Consider the following 17,687-nt stretch of genomic DNA (forward strand, 5'->3'; position numbering starts at 1 on the left):
CAACACTTTCAAAACTTCTGCTTTTTGCATACATGTGCAAGATAGATATTAAAAATCGTAATTGTTGTTATTTTTCTAAGATCACATAAATGTACAACTGTCAGCAAAGCATCAAAATTGTATTGATATTTGTTGCTTAGAAGGTTATACAAAATGTTTTTAAGCTGTTCAGATCAAATAATTTAAATAGTAAAACGCTTGATGTTGTCATTTCACATGCAGGCACACTGCATGCAGATTTATACATTGTTTCCTTTGTTTCTGAAACGCACACTGGATTTCTTTTCTCAAAATAGAAACTGTTTTAACTTTTTTGAGTGGTGTTAAAGTGCCTTGTTTACATTTTGCTCTGGTGTCGCACAGTCTACATTTCACACAGGACACAAGACACAGTTGCAATTCCATCGCTGGTGTGAAATATGAAATCCCCCCACTTCCTAAACAGGATTGTATTAATATAAGTGTCTTTTGCACACAGAGCTTTAGATTTTCATTAATCGTCTTTTGGTATCATTTTTCTATCAGCTTTTCCAAAGGACACAGTTACTTTTAACCATGTTCTTTTTAAATGTCCACCACTGATAAATGATTGTATGAAGATGCTTCCTGTAAGAGCATGATTACCATAATTCTAGATGTTGTGACATCATCATGAATTTGATTCTTTCAGTTGGAACTTCATTAAATAAATAAATAAATAAATTTAATGTGGTATATTTTTGACTATGCAAAGGCTTGGCAGAATCCTGAATTCTCATTGGCTAGGCAGTGTTCCACGTTATTTATTCAGAGAACCCAATAGGCATATGCAGCACTATGTCATTTCCAACAGGGGAGTCACTGTTGTAAATATGGAATTGCTTGTAAATGTGGAATTTGTCACTTTGAGCGGAACAAATGTAACATTCAGAGTGGATTTTTCTTAATGGTAAATGGTAAATGGACTGCATTTATATAGCGCTTTTATCCAAAGCGCTTTACAGTTGATGCCTCTCATTCACCAGAGCAGTTAGGGGTTAGGTGTCTTGCTCAGGGACACTTGGACACGCCCAGAGCGGGGATCGAACTGACAACCCTCCGACTACCAGACAACCGCTCTTACCTCCTGAGCTATGTCGCCCCTTAATAAATAGATATTTTCCCCAATCTAAAAAAAGTAATCCTTTGGTTGCACACATACACACTAACATTTCCCGGGATCTTATCCAACATTGCTGCTAAACTTTGTCACAATTTCAGTTGCTTCTCACAGTCTTCAGCTGTAAATCCAGTCATTCCTCTGCCCATGTTTTTCTTAGTCAGTAGGAAGTTACTCATTCGATCCCACCTCTCATCTTTTTGGCTGCTTATCCCCTTTTGTTTTTGTTCCCCAACTGGGAACACCAATTTTGTCAATGTCTGTCCCACTGCAATGTCCTCCATCAATTCAGGAGGGTGCATGCTAGCACAAGGGCACACCAAAATATGTGCAGTTAGATGCACCAGCTGGAATATAATATTGGAACCAATGCACCATAACACCATAACATTATTGCAGTATTCTCTTCTGAAGTGGCTCCTTTATTTGGGAAAAACATGTTTACACACTCAAGTTCAGCATCTTGGTGAGCTAAAGAGAGCTAAAACGGAATACATTGCAGCCTGTATGGAAATCAGTCTGACAAGGTCTGGTTCATCATATTTAATATCAGACACTTCACCAAAGAGCCATTTTATAGAGAGCACTGGGGGTGGAAGAGGAAACAGAGGAGAAAAATATATATAGTACAGGAAAACTGAGTGGATATATCAAGCGCAATAGTCACCATCTTTGTCTTTGTTGTGTTCATCATCAAATCACTATGTGTGCTAAAACGTGAAGTCCTACCCGAATTATTGCATTTATACGCACTGGAGAAGAAGAGGAAGAAGAAGAAGAAGGAGAAGAAGAAAATTAAGAGAGAAACTGGAACAGTTTTTCTTATCTGTGTTGTAGTGACAAGTGGCAGGTTGAATGCTATTTGGGTTTACAGGATGCCTACACATGGTGAGTGTGTGTGTGTGTGTGTGTGTGCATATATGTGCGTACGTGTGTGTGTGATGTCTGTGCTAGAGGTATATTATAGTGAGCCAAGTGCCCCTTTGCAGAGAGGCCTGTGATTGGTCAAGTTTTTTTTAAATCTGAACCATGCAGAAGGTGCATTGGGGCAGAGGTGTTTCTTATGAAGGGACAGGACAGACATGTGGAAATTGGCAGCCACTAGGACCAATAGAGGAGAGATACTCATATTTCACATGCAGTACAACAACAAACCTTAAACTTTCTATATATTTATCTTTGTTATTTAGCATACATACATGGTCCTAAATGAACCTCTGTCAATCTTGGTTACTGTGAAGGTGTAAAATATCAAATCCATCTGTTGTCTGCTGGTCTGTTTTCATTACAACAACCTGACCACAATGGGATTGTATTTCAAGAGGGTGAACAAAAAGCCCTCTTCTGGTTATATTGCATTATAGAAACTGTAATACTACAAAAACCTGTAGTAAAATCATAGCCCAAAATCTCACAAAGGCCTTGCCTAATATGTATTATAATACATGAATGCAAATAGTGTTTTGCATCATAAACAATGAGACAGTCAGGTCAGTTGATGCTACAAATTATCCAATTGGTCATGCTTAATTGTGAAATATTTTATGCTGTAATATACCAAAAATTACAGCATAAAATAACCAAAACAAATTGGATAAAAGGTGTACCTCAAGGTCCTGGCTTGAAACCATTTACTTTCTGGCATGGACCTAATTCACTTAATCTTTTCTCCTTTAATGGCCCACCATGCATAGATTGCCTTCACCCATGTATTGCATTTTGTGGTAGACCTCCACAACCTTAAGCAAACAGTTTTGCTTAAAGGTTACATTGTCAAAGTATACTGGATCTTTTGGGCAGGAATTGTGCAGACCATATATTATGTGTAATTTCTTCTTTGTTTTGACATTAATATACTTTCAATATTTGAATACTATGTAAAAAAAAAAAGAAGTGAAAGGTGTGTAACTAGTTCTGAATACGAGTGTCTGCTAAATTTCTGTAATGTAAAAGTGTGCTGTTACTGACCCACTAAATATACAGATATTGGTCAATCCACAGCTTCTGCAAGGGGGCCGTTGGTAGTTGAACCATATATTTACATATTATCTTAGATTTACGTGTTATCGTAATGTAAATATTATAAGAGGGAAATTGTTTTGCCATGGACTTCAGAATCGGAAGTTCCAAATGGATGATGGAGCATATCTGTGGTGTGTTGATGTCAGTCTCACCTAACAGCCAACACCCATCTTCTCTTTCCTGGCACAGATCTCACCACTGCACCCTCCATCCTTCCTGGAACGCTTCCAGGTCTCATTGTGTTTCACCAGCTTGACTCTGCATTGACTTTAAGTGACATCTCTTTAATATTAGACATCAGTTTGAGTGTGAGACCCAGTAACGTCTGAGTGACACCTGGTCCGTAACCTGTGGTACAATGGCCCTCTGGACCCGGCAATGGACTTACAAAAAATTTGAAGTGGCCCATTGCATGCTATTTTTTTTTCCTGTGTATGAATGAATGTCAAGCTACACATTATCATGGATTAATTTACCACTGAAACTGAGGCCCAAGCAGAACTACATTTGGGTGATCAAAATCATTCATTTTACTAGATTAATTTTGCTGTGAAACATTGGTGGTTGATGTCAATATTAATGTTGAAATTGCTTGGCCAGCAGACTACTGGGTTAGTAGGTTAAGAGTTGATGACAATTGTGATACAGGAATGTTTGCTTCCATGGCATTCAGCTTCAATTGTGATAAAGTTCTCATTAGCAAGTGTTAATGCATTGTATACTTGTGTACATGTTCTTGTTTAACAGCTAAGCTAGAAAGTGGGCAACTGTTTATGTCATTAGCAGGTGTGTATACATGTAGATAAGTGGGTATGTTTTTGTGTGCAGGGTGGTACAACTTATAGTGCATGTATATGCTTGTATTAGTGTACAGGCCTGAATATATCTGTATTTTGTACACACCGGAAGTCATTCTAACTACCAGCTAAACTGGACTACACTTCTAATATGAGTGAATGCAAACTCTCTGCTCCCTTCCACCCATACCCCAAGATACAGTCACTCCATAACCAATAAATTAACCAATCCGCAAACACGCTGCTAACTAATCAACCAGTAGACTCTGAGTGACGCTCTCAATTCCTCCGTGCTAACAACAGCGCCCCCAGCAGGATAGCAGCAACTGCGATGACAGCCCCACCGATAAGGAAGGGTTTCAGGCTCTCCAGGGAGTCTGTGCCGGCTTCCCCGGCGTCAGCGCCCTCTGGTGCTGCGTCCTTGTCAGTCACCCCGTCCTGGTCGGCTGCTCCGTCCTCCGGGGGCTTCTCCGGAGCAGGGGCTACTGGGGGAGGATCGGCAGGGGCGGGGTTCTCTTTCTGGGGTGGAGCCTTCTCCGTGGGTTTCTCAGCCTTGGGGGCAGGGGCTGCCTTTGGTGCCCCGGCACCACTCTTAGCTTTGGCTTCCATGGGAACTGGAAATGGAGATTGCCAGTCAGGGGGAAGGGGTGGGGTCCGGTTTCAGGGTGTCTGTACCTAAAGTCAAAAAGAAAGGCAGTGATACTGTCATATATAAAGGTACATAATATAGCTACATTAATGCATAATTGCATACATACCAGTGTACAAGTGTGAATGTATGTGTGTGTGTGTGTGTGTGTGTGTGTATTAGAGAACCTGGTATGATTTATGTTTTAGTAGCAGGCGTCCCTGCTTGTGGATTAAAAGTTACATAAGAGCCAGAGAGGTCTGAAGTTGGGAATTGGCTAACCACTTATGTGAAAATATACCACTCCCCCTTTTCAAGGTGTTTCATGAGAAAGACTGAGGTGACTGTGACTGGAGAGGAACCCTCCAAGGAAAGCACAGAGACAGTCCCCTGGCTGGACTCTCCGACTACCTTTAGCATTGTGTAACACCATTTTAAATAGGCTGCATGCGCATCAGGCCTAGCTTGTGTGCTGTTGCAGCATGCAAATGCCCTTTCCCTATCACACACTCAGATAGCATGGGTCAAACAGCCATCCTAATGAAGGATGCGAGAAAGGGCAAGAGATATGGATGGGGAGTGAGTTGGAAAAAGAAGAGAACTGAAGAGAGAATACATGGGATGCAGGTACAGGGAAATGAAATTACACGTCGAGGTGGGAGTGATAGAATAGAGGCAAATGAAAAAAAAACCTGAGGTAAAAACCTGGGAACTGGAGCAGCTCTGCCCAAATCTGAGACAACGATGCACACTTTGCCCACACGCACAGGCAGACAGCATCCCGTGCTTGCAACTGCATCAGGGTGGCATTGCACCAGTGCAAGGTACAGAAGGGGGGGGGGGGGGGGGGGGGGGGCAGGGGGGGTGGAAGCTGAGACTAGAGTAGGGAGGAGGGGAGAGTGCAGCCAGAACAGGCCATCAGAATCAATGAGAGCCATAACGATGCTAACAACAACAATGAAAAGATTCATGCACCAAAAGATTCACGCCTACCTTTTTTTCCCCTCTGTCCGTTCCTCCTTGGTCCGCACTGTCCCTGGCTGGTTCAAGGTGTAGAGACGGAGGGAAAATAAACAGAAACTAAGGCCACAGGATTAGGGCTTACTTCTGTCGTCAAGGAGAAAGAGTCGAGAATGAGCTAAGAGGAGAGATGGAGGACAGTGGAGAAGAGAAAAGGAGGAGGAGGAAGAGGAGAGGAACAGGGATGTACCACTGTGTCTGTGAATGGGGGGTGATGCACTATGTGTGATTTAGCTTTCTGTAAACAGGTCTCAGCTTGTAGACTTTATCTGTTTCAGTATATGGAAACATTAAATAAAATTCTTAATAATTATGTTAAAGCCATAGTGAAATTGTACGTAAGCCTATGGATGATACGATTTTTAAAAATTTAATGTACAACAACTTCTATCAGAAACAACATGAATAAAATTCAGGCAGTATTACTGAATATGCTTCTACATGATATTGAAGGTCTGTGAGAATCATCAAATTAATTATATTTCCATATTATGGTTATTGCCTTGAATAGGTTGTATATAGAGGAAAAGCATGATGTGAAATCATGTCACTGCAATGTTACTACATGAAGTCGACTGCTTCATGCTATATTCCAGATTACTGGGTGGTATATTGATGAGCTCATATTGATGCGGATGCGAATGCGAATCCCATCTCCACCCCCAACATACAAACGACATGCTCCAAATGCTCTTAGTGTCCTTCTTTATGTTGAGGTATTAATAAATGCGCGTGCTTGCTACTTCATGTGTGTTTCCCTTAGCGTGTCAGTGCCTAAGCAGCATGTTGTGGTTTGTGCGTGCCACGGTATGTGCAACTGTGTTTTTCATAGAAAATATGAACTGTGAGCTGAGACACACCCTTCTAATTAGAGTCTATGAAGATCAGGAAATGACGCAGCTGTACCAACCCTCTCCGAGATTTTTTTCTATTCACCAAGGTTAGCCGTGCTAATTCGGTTGCCTGAATTTGCTTCACAGGACTAAGGAAATTTCAGAGGGTTACGCTAACAGCGTATTTGAGGCGGACTGGAGGGAGATGCCAGGGATGACGTCAACGGCGTATGTCGCGCCGCTTCCAGCCGTCATTTGCGGTTGGTGAAGCCTGCAGCTGCGGAGTAGGGTACATGAATAACGACGTCCCTCCTCTGGAAAAGAGCTCTGAGAGGAGGGGGGAACGGCAGCGAAGCAATCGGAACTGCTGCAGTTCCAGCGGCCGGAGTTAGAATCGGGAGTAGTCTTATTTTGTAACTATGTTATACATGATGTCACCCCTGAATAAGAGAAAAACATTTTTTTAATTTGCTATTAATTTCATAGTTAACCAGCTAGCCAATTTATAGTTACATTTCTGAGTACCACTGAGCACAGAGCGTGATTTCAGGAGCGAAATATTGAAACTTGTCTGTCATGAAAAATTGAGACATGGCGTAATATATTGAACTTTAGAAATAAGATATTGACTGTGTAATAATACCAGGAAGGACACAAAACACTGCTTTTTGGAGGTGGACATTTGGGACAGCCGCGATCCACGACCCTCTTCAGAATTGTTTGACCTGAATTGTATGCTAGCTTCCCTGGCTAGCCTACTGATTGGGGAGGTATTGGAATACCATTGCTAACATTACAGCGTAATTGTGGTCCAGACTGAGCGGCTCCCAAGCCCCGGAGTCAACTAGATCGAACAGGCGGAGGACAGAAGCGACATCGAGCTGACTCCCTAGAAAGCAGAGTCGTAGTTCGGGCCGGCTCGAGAATGGGATAGGGGGCGGACAAGTGGACGATGGGAGAGAGAACGGAACCGGAGCAGTGGGACACAGGAAGGTTCCGACGCAATACAGGTGAGTACGCCAGGGTTTGTGGGGTCACTCACTGTAAGAATACTTGACCACGACCGACAGTCCAGTATGTTTTCCCGTGATTTTAGACGACTGGTTTCAAGGGAATAGGCGACGCTGTATATGGGAGGAAATCGATGTGTGTCAGTTTTCGTTGTAGGGCGGCTCTGTGTAAGATGTGCTTGAGCACATTTCCGTCCACTGTAGACCTGTAGCTAGAAAATATTGCTGCCTTCAGTACAGGAAAAGCATTGGCTTCAGTGCTGCATGTGCTTATTGTGATCCGCTGGCTCGTTTTCGTTCTTAGTAGGAACACCGCGTCCCTACAGTCTCCTGGTCCTTCTGTTTGCTACTCTCGGTGTGGAGAGTTCCTCCATTGCATAAGAGCCCAATCAATAATAGATATCAGGAACCATACAGCTAGTAGCTACAGCACTCTGGCAGACAAGATCTGATATTAATGTTAATGCACACTGTTTTCCTCTACTGTGGGCGTGTGCATTTTTCAGCTTCACTCTCCCTCCTTTCCCTTCAAAGCCGCCAAGCAGCTGTGGGATCACACTTTTCAATGTTTGCTTCTGTGTGGCCTGAATGTATTTGCTTATACCAAACTGAGCACGGTAACCCACCCAACCTGTGTGCGTGCTTCGATGTCCCCAGGCAGGTGACTCGCAAACTCGCACATTCCCACACTGGCTGGGGAGCTGAGCAGCAGGTTTTGCCCCGGCTGTGGGCTTTCTGTTCGAGTGCCGTAACAGTTGTGTGCCCTGGAGCCAGTGTACTCATCTGCATCTGCGTCTGTACGCTACAGAACCTGAGGGGAATCTTTATGTTGTGGAGGGGCTCATTCACAAAAACGTTACGGCAGCACGTTACGAAGGGTGACTGGTCACAGAGCTGGCCTGAAGACTGGTAGAAGACCACAAACGGGGAAAAGGGTAAAAAAAAAAAAAAAAAACACAGGTTCTTTGTAAATGTTTTACCAGAATAGAGAGAGCTGTATTAGTGTTTATTCTCCAGTCTTGTCTCTCTGTCTTATCTCAGTATGCTTTGTAGCTTGGCCTAATGCTTAATGGAATTTCCAGAGGGAGTTCATTTATTGGTTCTGCGGCCTTGCGGTTAGAATATCCGTCTTCACAACCCTTCAGTTGTTAGCCAAGGTGGACATGCCAAAGATGGTAACAATGTTACCGGCTGCCTTGTGTGCCTGACACTGTCCTGCCCTGCTAAGGGAGTGCTTTGTACACGAAGCTTCTCTCGGCACGACCGGGACTAATGTCTGATTCTGTCAGTTGCCTAGATTGCGATTCCTGTTGGACGCTTTTATTAAATGGTAGGAGATAACTGCCATCGACGAGACGCCGTCAAACACTCCTCCGTGGATGCGTTTGGCCTTGGACCCCCCCGTCGGGGATTTTCGTTCCCCCGGAGAGACGCGTTCCTCAGCACTCTTTGGTGCCCAGCCGTCGCACGTTATTCCCTCTCTGTAGCTCCCTGTGGAGATTCGTGAGAAACGCAAGCGTGGCAAGCCGTTCCTCTCTGGACGAGGGTGTTTGCTCAGCAAACAGCGAGCGCGCGCACGTGACGTATTGAAAAGGTGAGGGGGGGGGGGGGGTCGGGTGGGGGGGGAGTGGGGTGTCCAGAGCACTGCTGTCCGGGAGCTCTGTGCTTCTTTTTTTTAGCCACCGGTGGCTCCACTGAAGAAATTTTGAGGCTGCTGTCCCGTTAAAGTTTTCCCGGGATGTGCAGGTCGAGCGGAACGCATCGCGTCCGGAGATGAGCAGACGGGCGGCGTGCTGTGCGCTCGCAGAGATGAGGCGGCCTCCGAGCGACACTAACCATTGCTGGCAGTGTGACGCTTGGTTTTCCATGCCCTCTCTCTGTCTCTCTTTCTCTCTTTTTCTTTCTCTGTCTCTCTCTCTATATCTCTCTCTCCCCCTCTCTCTGTCTCTCTCTCTGTCTCTATCTCACTGCCTCTCTCTCTCTCTCGCATCTGTCTCTCTGTTCTCTCTCCCCCTCTCTATCTCTCTGCCTCTCTCTCTTGCTATCTCTCTCTCTCTATCCTCTCTCTGTCTCTGTCTATCTCTCTCCCCCTCTCTCTGCCTCTCTCTATCTCTCTCTCCCCCTCTCTCTATCTCTCTGCCTCTCTCTTGCTATCTCTCTCTCTCTCTTTTTCTCTCTTTCTCTCTCTCTCTCTCTCCATCTGTCTGTCAATTAAAATTAGAATTTCAAGGTGATTTATTGGCATGCCCTCACACAGTGTGGCCAAAGCAAAGGTGACAAACGGCAACAACAACAGAAATAATAATTATACCATTCTGTAATTTGAAAACGAAGCGATTTACATAAAAATATAATGTCTGTCTCCCTATCTATCGTCTCTTTCTCATCCATGTAATTCCATCTCGTAATTTGAAAGGGTGTGTGAAAGTATGTCGCTCTTCCTTCTCTCTGCATCTCCCCAGCCCTCTTTATCTGCACTGTCCACATTTTGGTTCTGGCACCTTTTACTTCCCATTTTTAGCCTGAAAGCTGTGCGTTACTCACTCCCACTCTCCATCTCTCTCTGCCTCGCTCACTCTCAGTCTCTTCCTCTGCCTTCTCTCTCTCTCTCTCTCTCTCTGTTTCTCCCTCTGCCTCTCTCTCTCTCTCTTTCTTCCTCCCACTCTCTTCCTCCCACTCTCTCCTACGCGTTCCCCCCCTCACCTTTTCCCTCCACATTCTCTGTTGTAGAGAGAGCAGCCGTGTGGGCTTTTTCTGTGTGTGTGTGTGTGTGTGTGTGTGAGAGAGAGAGAGAGTGTGTGTGAGCTTGCACGCGTATGTTTGCATGCATGTGCCTGTAGATGTACATGCACGCCTGTGTGAGTGTGTCGGCATCCACAGAACAAGTGCGTTGTGCTCAAATGGCTGCTCCACACTCGAGAGTCAACACAGTCCCTGTCTCCAAGGGGTGCACAGTACGTACACAGTTTGCACTGTGCTGTCTGCACACAGTCGCATGTTTAGACAGCGGGCTGCCATGTTTCTCCGGTCACGTTGTTGCGGCGGTGCAGATCTGTCGCAAATGACGCACTTCCACTGCAAATAAACACCCTTCAGAATAAAAAAAAAAAAAATTAGCTTCAGATCACGGAGAGCACACATCCAGTGCACGATTTTGAGAGCGGGTGCATATGCGAGCTGATTCGGTAAGTGACCCCCTCTATCTCACACACACCATGAGAAATTTTCTCAGCGAGAGCGCAGTGTGCAGGTGTGTACATGCGGCTGTTTCACAGAGTGACTGTAACGTATGCGAAGCATTAGCCCCAGGCGTGCTAACTTTAGCCGAGGTTTTACTTTGGTTTCGCATTGACTCCCGTTTACGTTCTTGTTTATTTGCGACCGTGAGACTTCAGCGCTGGAAGACCACATTGGGACAAACCTTACCCCCAGCTCGGCGTAAAAGGCCAAATATGAAAAGCCGCGCGGTCACGGCTGACTTTCGAGTCGTTCGTCTTGCGCCGCGGCCTTCCTCGGCGACGGAAGCGCGGCAGTGACCGCGGCTAATGGCGAGAAACGGCGGCGATGCGAGCGGACATTCGATTCCGCCGTCCTTCCGCTCCGACGCTCCGCGAACCGCGAGCAGTTAAACTCCCAAACTGCGAGACGGTCGGTTACCAATCGAGCCATTTCCAGTTTAAACCCCCCCACCGCCACCCCAGTCCACTGAAACCGATGGGGCTAAATGTCGAAGGCTTTGTGCCGTTGTTAAAATCATATTCGGCGCGGTCTGATTATACGCGTCGAGCCTGCGGATTCCGATAAGCATTTCGTACGGGAGGGTTTTTCCGTTGGGCCCCATCGCAAACAGTTTGAATCGGCGATTAGAAGCCTAATTCGTTAATGGGCTGTGCTATAAAAATGCTAAGGCTGTCCGTCTCAGCGTTGAAGTGCGCGTGTTCTCGAAGAGAACCACGGTTGTCTCCCGAAATGGCATTAAGGGTCGACGACAAAATAACGAATTCATATTCAACATTAGGGTTTAGAGGAATTAAATATCCTCAGAAGTCCTAGTACCACGTTGGGCGCTAGATTTATGTATTAAAAATTAAACTATGCGAGTCCCTGATCCTTAAACCGGTTTTATCCGTCAGGCTTTGTTTGCTCCCTTGCCCGTGGGATAGCGGCTCAACACCTGCAGTCGTCAAAAAAATAAATAAGCAAACGCCAAGATGCTTCGTTAATTAATTAAGATTTGATTGTGAATTAAACGGTGTGCTTTCTTTAGCATCGCGTTTGGAGGCCGGATTAATTCGGCTCTTAACGAGTGCCAGGCTGCGGCATAATGCGATCCCCTCTGATAATTTAAAATAGGCTGCCGGGAGATGGACGCGGGTAATGACTTTTGCGCGTGAGCGTCGTTCAGTCAGGAACGGGGGCGCGGCCGGTGAAACGCGGGGCCGGTTTGCGCTGGGAGAGAGAGAGAGAGAGGGAGAGAGAGAGAGAGAGAGAGAGAGAGAGCCCTGGTCGCATGGAGCCCTAAATATAACCGGGCTTGAAGGACAGGTGGGACAGGATCGGAAAAGGAAAGATTTTTTTTGGTATTTAGCAGTCGCTCTTATCCAGAGTGACTCACACAACATTCTACATAGCATGTACCTTGCATCCATTTATACAGCTCGATATAGCCTATACTGAAGCAATGCAGGTTAAGTACCTTGCTCAAGGGTACAACAACTGTGTCCTACCCAGGAATCAAACTTGTGGCCTTCAGGTTTCAAGACCAGTTACTTACCCTTCATACTACACTGCCGCCCTGATTCGCTTTAACCCATTTATTAAGGCAGCCTGTTTTGTAGCAGAGCAGTCCAGATGGAGAGCACGGTATGAGCTGGAGGCAGGGGGTGTGCCCAGAACTTAGAAGTGGTCCTCAGGGACGAACCGACAGACCGATCCGCAGCGACTCATTCATCTCATTCGGAGCAGATTAACACCCCTCATCCGGTTCCCCTTCCTCCGCCTACCAGGGCTCTCGACCCCACCCGTCGCTCCCCGCTCTGTTTACTCCTCTAAACCGACCCACCTTTAACCTCATTGGTCACCCATGTCACTTCCTCTTTTGCGTTCTACTCCCCACCCACAGAACAGCGCGTGCGATTCAACAGCCGTTTCCTTCTGACTTTGGCTCTGCTGAATCAGGCGTTGGGTGACGGGGCAGTTTGTTGACTAATAACTAGACCCACAGGCTACTTTTGTGAACGGGGGCCCGCGTCGCCCCTCCAAGCTCGCTCGGTTTTTTGGGTCTCGCACCCCTTCGGTAAGCGTATTTCGCGGGTCCGCCCTCTCTGCTCGTAGCGAACGTCTTGAGTTTAGCGTCGTAGAATGGCGACGATGGAACAGGCTAATGCTGTTTGGGAGGTGTCGCCGTACCAGACTGAAGCTTTAGTCATAGCACGCCGCGGAGATAAAATGGAATGTTGTAATTAGTTCTAAAAATAGACTTACGTGCTAAGTATAGACCGGTAGTGCATCTCAGCCATTTTTTTTTTTACTCCTGTAGTCCCCCCCCCCTACTTTTCTTTCCTCGAATAGAGCCAGTTGTGCCTCCCTAGTCGCCACTGCTCCCCTGAAACCGTGTAAGGAGCACTGGGGGATCAGTCGGTACTGTCCTCCAATGAAGGCCATTCCACACGTCGGCGGTGGTGGGGCGTGGTGCTCTAGGAGAGCTGGGGGGAGAGTCACGTCCTCTCGCTCATGATGACGGTGGCCTTTGGGCTCCTGGTGTAATGTTGGGAGGAGATCATCCTGCGAAATCAAGAGGGAACCCCTTTCCAAGCCAAGAGGCCTTTTTCCAGACAAATGCCCCTTCCAGTTTCCCTGTTTTGCAGGCGGTTCTGAACGTAAAATGCAAACTTCACAATATACGCTACAGGAAACTGTTTACTGAACAACTTCAGTGTTTCCTTGCCTTGTGGACCCACAGAGGAGCTTGACATGCATCGACCGACACGCTCTTTCATAGGACCCAATAACGATTCATGTCACGTTCTGTTGACATTCTCCTGGGTCAGCTGAAAGGTAAAAACATAAGGGCTCACACCAAATGAAGATTTAATGACCTGCCTTGAGCTTTCCTGGGGCTTTCGACCAACTGGACCTGGCTCGAGTAATTATTTGAAATGCTTTACACCTTCAGACAGCACCAAAACTTCCGCACATTACTGTGTTGTAGAGTCTAGAGAGTTTTGAATACGTATTTTTCCCAAGTCTGTTTGGCGCAAGAAGTGTGGTGGTTTACCTAGAAGGAACTCTGTAGCCTTTTTTTTGCCGGAAAAGAATCTCAGTTGATGTTGTTACACTTCATTTGATTGAATTTACGGTAAAGAGATCAGGAAATAATCGGATGATACTCCAGTACACAGCAAACCATTCACTGCTTCCCAGCAACGGACGCTTGGACAACCGTGCCGAAAAACACATGCCCGAAGCGGACCGCGTCGAACGAAACGCAGCCAAACATTCAGAGTATGCAGCGCTCGTTTGTTTTCAGAAAGCAACCGAAGCTAGATTAAAAAACAATTCCCATTCCGCAAACGAAGGCTAATGTTCTGCAATGCGATACTGGGAGCTGTTGTTGGAGATGTGCAGTTAAGAGAGACCCCTTGAACCGCCTCTGCTTCCGCGCATTCTCCGCCACCGTCCCCGCCCACACCGCTGCTTCTCTGTCCCGAGCGGTTGGGGGTGGGGAAGCCTTTCACAGTCAGTGTGAGGAAAACACCCGGAGCACAACGGCCACCAATCAACAGGCAACGTTTCCTGCCCGCCGGTGCACTCCCTGCATTGTAATGCCTGGGCAGGGCGGCCGCATTCCGCACGGCTGCAGGGGCGCTGACAAGCACGCGCGCGCAGACACACACACGCGCGCGCACAGACACACACACACACACATGCACATGCACAAGCACACAGACACACACGCAGAGACACACACACACACACACACGCACAGACACACACATGCGCGCACAGACACACACGCGCGCACAGACACACACGCACACACACATGCACAAGCACACAGACACGCGCACACACACACACGCACACAGACACACACCGACACACGCATGTACAGACATGCACACACACACGCATGCAAACACACACACACACACACACACACGTGGATATTCACTACAGAAAAACCTTTATCAGGCATGTGTTTGGGATAGTGACCAAACGCTGTGGCTATGTGCAAGAAAAGCCAGTTGTAAGTTAGTGGGGCAGAGACAATTTTTGTTGTTTTGCCTCCAGCACATTGGATTTGAAATGATACACTGAATGTGAGGTTACAGTGCAGACTCACAATTGTAATTTGAAGGTATTTACATCCATATCTGGTGATCCGTGTTGGATTTACAACCCATTTTATACATCAAAAGTAATTGGGCATTTGGCTGATCAGCTGTTTCTTGGCCAGCAGTGTACTTTTGCATCATTAGTTCATGCACAAGTTCTATAATTGATTCTAGGTGTGGAATTTGCATTTGGAGTCTGTTGCCATTGTCACTCAACATGATTAAGAAGTGTCAATGCCAGTAAAAGCAGGTCATGATGAAATCTGAATAAATCAATCAGAGACATAGCCAATGGTTGTGTGTCAAAATCAACAGTTTGGTACATTGTTACGAAGGACGAACATATTGGTAAGCTCAGCAATATCAAATGCCCTGGGAACCCACAGAAGACCACTGTAGTGGATGACCGAAGAATGCTTTCAGTTGCAAAGAAAAACCCCCTTTCATCCATCAGACAGATTAAGAACACTCCTCAGGATGTAGGCAGGGGTGTTTCAAAGCCTACCATGAAGAGAAGACTACACCAGCGTGACCTCAGAGGGTTCATCGCAACATGCAAACCAACAGAATGCCCAGGGGAGAGTTTGCAACAAAATAACAAAGTCGTACTGTATGGAAAGCTGGGACTTGTATTGTCCTGTACCAAAGTGACGGAAAGAGGAAAGTGTACAGAAAGAAAGGAACTGCTCATGACCAAAAGCATACCACCTCATCTTTGAAGCGTGGAAGTAGTGCTATGGTTTGGGCATGTGTGACTGCCACTGGAACTGGCTCACTTTTACTCACTGATGATGTGACCGCTGACGGTGGCAGCGGGATAAATTCTGAAGCATACAGATCTGCTCAGATCCAACCAAATGCCCCAAAACCTATTGGATGGTGCTTCACCTTGCAGCAGGACAATGAATCCAAGCATACTGCTAAAACAGCCGAGTAGTTTTGTCGGGCCAGAAAGTTGACTGGTCTTGGCTGGCCATGTGCTTCACTTGCTGAAGATAAGACTGAAGGCAAAAAGCCCCGGAAACAAACAGGAACTGAAGATGGCTGCAGTACAGGTGATGTTTATGGTCTCAGACATGTAATTCACCGTTTGGCCTTTCTCAGCCATCGGAATCTTCAAAGTGCTCAGCCAGCATAACCTGGAGATAAGATAGTAACCCCCCAGTCCCTGCTCTATCTGAGGTATGAATCTGTGTGTGTGTGTGTGTGTGTGTCAGAGAGGATGTCCATGCCCCTTCCCCCTCCTCTTTTATTTACCACATCAATTATGCTGCTTTTTTTGGTCAGTTGGTTAAGTTTAGGCAACTTGGAGGAAGTAGTTTGGTAACAGTTGGAAGTGTGCATCTGAGTCCTGCATCTAGGTATGCCATTCTACATTTCTCAGATCTCTGGTTCTTTTGGACTATTCTGCTGTCTTTTGGTTTCTGTATTATGGATTAGCCTACTTTGAGACAAAAGCTGTGGTTTGGTATCTTCTCTCATTAATTTCTTGTGTGACTGTCCATGTCTGTAAACTTTGTTAATTGTTTTAAGGTAGTTGAGCCTTGTCATTAGATTAGACGTGAATATTTGTTGTAACTTAATACATTTCTTAATTTTCACCTGGTTGTGAGTTGTACATGTTGATAAAGCTTGTCCCAAACTGTATGCACTACCTATCAACGAATTTGGTGATTTGATTGATAATTCATATCTTTGATAATAATTACCAAAATTAAATCATATAAAAATATTTTACCTGTTGGGAAAGTGAGGTGTTTTAACTGTTGCACTTATGTTCGGTATTCAGAGTGCTGGACATCAACGAGAGTGTTAATGGTTAAAACTGCTGGGTTCAAAAAATTAAACAATTAGGCCTAATCCTCACCTTGCTGCTTGCTGACAATGGGTTGTAGACTTTAGGCAGTCATCAAGTGCAAATAATTCGCAACTAAGTACTGAATGTGACAGATTTATTCTGATTATGTTCATTTGTCCGATTGCTTCTGCTCTCCTAAAATGGGGGGACTGTATAAAAAGGGGTGTGAATACCCCCAAATTAAAGCTTGCTTGAACCTCATTTTCATTGTTTCGTTTCAAATCCAGTATGCTGGAACATATCCAAAACAAAAAAATCTTGTCAGTGTCAAAATATTTAAGCACTGCGCTGTAAACCGAACTTGCTTTTAGTGACCTGCTGATGAGGCTCGGATTGGCTCGGAAGGCCTCTGTCCTTTGTGTGTGTGTGTCCGCATACCTGTCTGACTGCGAGCAGATTTTTGACGTCGTTCTTTCACGCTGAGACATTGCGTCTTTCACCCTCAGGCTCGGGGACCGTAGTCCCATTACCCAGAGTGCTTTGGGGCGCGCGTGGCGCGCGCATGCACGGGGGGACTACGTGACATTGTTAACAAACCTTCACATGTGCTAATAAATCAAGATGCACCGCCATTCCGCCTCTTCACAATGGAGCACGCGGCGGCGTCGTGACCTCTACCGCCTTCGAAAAAAACGAGCCTGTTCCCTTCTCAGGAAACGAGGCCTGAAGTCAAATTGCGTTACGTGATGACCACTGTTGGGTTTTGCTGGCTGATTCGATTATTGTGCATTAAGATGTGGCCATTGCCAAACCAAAAGCTTCTGTTGGCATGGCAGGCTATATTTAGATGGGAGAGTTTCATTTGGTATTAGGAAAGTGTTTTTCATTCAGTAATTGATATTAATTGGCTTATAGACCTAACTATCAGTGGACTGTTTGATAGTTGAGACTTTTTTAACTAAAACTTTTCATTATAATTCTGGTTACTGTGGTGAACATACCGGCTTGTCCTTGAGTCTGAACATTTGCAGAGGCTTCTTATGCATTGCACATCTTTCCGGTTGACTGCTTAGGTGACACGGCTGTTATTTACTGTGCAGCCGA

At 45.7% G+C, this 17,687-nt stretch overlaps 1 protein-coding gene and 1 long non-coding RNA gene across 2 annotated transcripts in view; one reads left to right on the forward strand and one right to left on the reverse strand.

Annotated features, from left to right (window-relative positions):
• Positions 1 to 1,528: 1,528 nt before the first annotated feature.
• On the reverse strand, positions 1,529 to 5,768 carry LOC118228317. Its single transcript, XR_004765448.1, has 2 exons — positions 5,579 to 5,768; positions 1,529 to 4,632 (listed from the first exon to the last, which is right to left on the reverse strand). It is a non-coding gene; the product is annotated as an uncharacterized LOC118228317 (long non-coding RNA).
• A 763-nt stretch (positions 5,769 to 6,531) lies between these two features.
• The window catches only part of dagla (diacylglycerol lipase, alpha), a 47,850-nt gene continuing 36,694 nt past the window's right edge, over positions 6,532 to 17,687 (forward strand). Inside the window, exon 1 of the mRNA XM_035418542.1 lies at positions 6,532 to 7,448. The gene's annotated coding sequence lies outside the window, so the exon portion shown is untranslated. The remainder of the gene's footprint in view (positions 7,449 to 17,687) is intronic.

Source organism: Anguilla anguilla, chromosome 5 (genome assembly GCF_013347855.1).
Source record: "Anguilla anguilla isolate fAngAng1 chromosome 5, fAngAng1.pri, whole genome shotgun sequence".
Taxonomy (NCBI): domain Eukaryota; kingdom Metazoa; phylum Chordata; class Actinopteri; order Anguilliformes; family Anguillidae; genus Anguilla; species Anguilla anguilla.